We start from the raw sequence: 3970 nt of genomic DNA, 5'->3' as shown, positions 1-3970 counted from the left end.
CCGGAGCCCCCGCCCCGCCCGCGGGCCCGGGCGCGCGGTTCCTGCAACTCCGGACCCGAGTCCTCGCAGGCCGCCGCCGCCCGGAACCCCGGGCCGTGGACGCCCGACCGACCCCACCTGTGGACACAGGCCCAGCCGCCCCGTCCCGCTCTGCCTCCTTCCTGGCCCCTCCAGCAACATTTAAGCAGGAGCCCTGGACACCTACTGTGTGCCAGTTCCGAGCTCCTGCTGAGCTGGGGACCTTCGGGCATCCGGAGCCTCGCGGGGCTTGCGTTCTCCTGGGCGACACGGACGCTCGTCGCACAACCACGCAACCTAAGTGATGAATTAGGGAGCTTTAATGAGGGCGCTGCAGGAGCCGCGGGAGTTCACCAGGTGAAGGGCTTTGGGGTGTGTAGGGGTGGAGTGGAGCGGAAGGGGACAGCCAGGTAGAGAGGACATTAGTGAGGCACTCCTGGGGACCTGGGAGTGAAAAGAACCAGGGAGCACAGGGTGGGAGGGAGTGCACAGTAAATCCCCTCCTAGGCATTTATCTTGAGAAACCTGTCCAGGAGCGGGCAGAGACCTGCGCAGAATGTCCACGCTGGGCTGTTGTGATAAGGAGAGCACCGGAAATAGCCCAGATGCCGGTCCACAAGCAGGAGGGCAAGTGACCTGGAATGCTCTCACCAGGAACGAAGGCACAGCCGTGAGACTGAAGGAGCATCAGGTACAGACAACAACAGATCAAGCTGAGAAAGAACAGAAAACTACATACCCTGCAGGGCAACTTCTGTATAAAAGCAAAACCAGAAAACTGTGTATTTAGACAGATTTCTTTAAAATCTGTTCTACATGCATTGGTGGGACAGATTTTAAAGAAAGCATAAATATGAGATGAACCACAAGGTGAGTGGAGAAGAACAGGGAGGCGGGGAGGAGGACGTGTGTGTGTGTGTGTGTGTGTGTGTGTGTGTGTGTATGTTCCGGGACACCCAAGTTACTGAAACATCGCAGCACTGGGTGGGCGGTGCCTTCATTTCATACATTATAAATACATTACCATTCCATCAAACGGGGAGTGAGTGTGGAAGAACGGGGAGCAAGGGGCTGGGGGTCAGGCCAGTACCAAACTGTGAGAGGCCAGAGGACACAGTGAGGACTTGACCTTCCCCAGAGGATGCTGGGAAGTCAGCACAGGAGAGGTGGGCTCAAATTGTGGTCTCGAAAACATCTTTTGCTACAGAAAGTGAGGCCCAGCAATCATCAGTACCAACATCACATGGGAGCTGATTAGAACTGCAGGCTTGGGAGACCAGCAGATGGCCTAATGGTTACGTCGCTGGACTCCTACATAGCTGACTGTGGTTTGAGTCCTGGACCTGGTAACTTAAAACTCATGCCAAGTGTGTGTGTGTGCATGCCCCAAATCCCGAGAAGAGAATGGAGGCAAAGCAATTGCAGCATAGTCATTCCCCGGGGTGGGGGGGCAGGGGTGGTGATTTCTTGCTTTCTCTTGCTCTGTCTCTTTGGCGAGTGCATGCGCCCTATAGCAAAAAGAGCCTCTTTAGGGGCCAGCAGGTGGCATGGTGGTTAAGGGCACTGGACTACCACATGGCCAACCGTGGTTTGAGTCCCAGACCTGGTGGCTTGCTTTCTCACTTTCCCTCTCTCTCTCTCTCTTGCTCTCTCACTCTCTCACTCTGTCCTTCTATGGTCAATTACAAAATAATAGATAAATAAAGTTAAATAAAATAATTCTTTTTAAAAAAACCTCTCTAAAAAGAAAAAAACCTGCAGATTTAGGGCACAGGCAGCATGGTAGTTAAGGCACTGCATTCCCACATAGCCGATGGCAGTTCGAGTCCCAGACCTGGAAGCTTGAAAATCACACCAGGTGGATGTGCATGTGTGCCTAAAATCCCAAGAGGAGAATGGAGAATGGATTGTGGCGTGGCCATCTTCCCCCGAGGGGTGGCTTCTCACTTTTCCTCTCTCTGTCTCTCTCTGGCAAGTATACACAAAAAAATTTAATTAAAAAATAAAAAAAAATCAGTGCAGACTCTCAGACACCATCCCGATCTGCTGAGCCATCATCTATATTTTAACAGGATCCCCCAAGTACACAGGGCAGCCTCAGAAGCCTGAGGTTCCTGCCATAGTGGAACAGCCTCACAGGGACCAGAGGGAGGGTGGGTGGCCGGGAAGGAGGTGACTGCAACCTCCCAGGTAGGAGATGCTGGTAACTTCTGCATGGGAGATGGGGACTCCGACTCCAGCTATCCGAAGGGGATAAGAGCAGGTGCATTTGGGTCGGGCTGTGGTGGGGCTGGGGAGTGCACGGGGCAGAGCGGAGCCTCTGCTACATGGAGCTTGGGGCTCGGTCTTAGCCTTTTCTCCACGTTGCTCCAGATGGACAATAGCCACCGTGTACTGAGACACTGGGAGCCAGGATTTGGGGGAAGCACTCTGTAAGCACCATCCTCTTTCTTTCTTATAGTTCTGGGAGGTAGACGCTGTTCTCCCCCTTTTACAAATGAGACACTGAGCTCAGAGAGAGGTGGCCTTCTTGGCTCGAGGGTTGAAAGTAGTGAGGCTGGGATTTGAATTTGAATCTAACCCTAGAACCTTCCCTGTCCACCTCATTACTGCTCCCCAGCTTCTGTCATGGCATCCGGGTCCCTGTCCAATGTCAGCCAATTTCCCAGCATTTCCTGAAACACTGGTCAGCCTGGGTGACATGCTAGTTGGGTGAAGGTGACCACAGATCCTGTGCCATGCCTCTCATTGAGAGACAGATCTAATTTTCCTCTTGCAGCTGGGGGCCTGTGTCACTCATGTGACTGACAGAACTGAGCTTCAGAGGTTCAGGATTAGAACTGCAGACGTGAGGAACCTGCAGGTGCATAATGGTCACAGGAAGCAGCGCAGCCCCCCTCAGAGCCTGCAGGACGTCCTCTCTGGAGGGACCATGGTGCTGGGGTCATTGTATAGACACCCAACAACAGCCAGCTAAGCCCAGCCTTCCAGGCCTCCCCACCAAAACACCAAATGTATTAGTGAAGCCCTGTTGAACCAGCCAGCCCAGCCACCCGCTGGAAACCTCAATGCCACGTGGAATCAAAGACTTATCCAGCTGAGCCCAGCCCAGTCTGCTGACAAAATGGTGACATAAAATAAAACTGGTTTTAAGCCATGACATTTGGGGGTACACTGTTAAGCAGCAGTAGATAATGGGAATGCTGGCTCCTGTCTACTTCAGCTCTCTGGCCTCTGCACCTCGGTTTCCTCCATCCTAACACCTGGAAAAGTCTTTTCCCAGATCCTAGACGAGCAAAATTATGCTTTCCAAGCAGGTCAAATACAAAGGAAAGTACGTGCTGGATCCTGTTCGCCTGCCTGGGGCACTGTCCTGCCAGCGGGTGCAGCCTCACTGCTGTGGATACCACCACTGGCTGCCTTCCCGCCAGTTCCTGGCTGTGTGTGTTGATGGGGCACCTGCAGGAGACTGACAGTGGAGAAAGGAAAGGGTGATCATTCCGTCTCCCTCCCTGCAGTCACTGGGAGTCCTCACAGCTGCCAGGGCTCCTGGCAGACTGCCCTCTCTGTAGTGATCCCTCTCCAGGTTCCCCCTGCCCCTTAGTGGAAAGGCAATGGCTCCTCTCATCACTAGTCAGCCCCAGAGGACTGCACACCCTCTGCTGCTCGCCCTAAACTCTGTGTGGGGGTTAGGACTTCTTAGGAAGCAGAGCCTGAAATCAAGACTTGAACATGAGGGACCAGTAGTTAGTGTAATGGCTATGTCATTGTACTCCGATGTAGTTGATTGCGGTTTGAGTCCCGGACGTGGTGACTTAAACTCATGCTGGAGGAGTCCAACCCGGTGGGGCTCCAGGACCCGTCTGAGCCCTTCGACCTTTGAGCATCGCTTCCAGTCGGTTCAGTAAGTTGGCAAGGCCGCTACTGTATGCGCCCCCCCCCCCCGCTTGGG

At 53.8% G+C, this 3970-nt stretch overlaps 1 long non-coding RNA gene across 1 annotated transcript; it reads left to right on the top strand.

The window, feature by feature from the left end:
- The first annotated feature begins 25 nt into the window (after positions 1-25).
- On the top strand, positions 26-3837 carry LOC102485291 (uncharacterized). Its single transcript, XR_334412.3, has 4 exons — positions 26-375; positions 552-709; positions 1226-1364; positions 3802-3837. It is a non-coding gene; the product is annotated as an uncharacterized LOC102485291 (long non-coding RNA).
- The last annotated feature ends 133 nt before the right edge of the window (positions 3838-3970 follow it).

The sequence above is a fragment of the Tupaia chinensis genome, unplaced genomic scaffold, assembly GCF_000334495.1.
Source record: "Tupaia chinensis unplaced genomic scaffold, TupChi_1.0 Scaffold000216_1, whole genome shotgun sequence".
Classification (NCBI taxonomy): domain Eukaryota; kingdom Metazoa; phylum Chordata; class Mammalia; order Scandentia; family Tupaiidae; genus Tupaia; species Tupaia belangeri.
The sequence above is the reverse complement of the archived record's forward strand: the minus strand, read 5'-3'. Positions and strand labels throughout refer to the sequence as shown.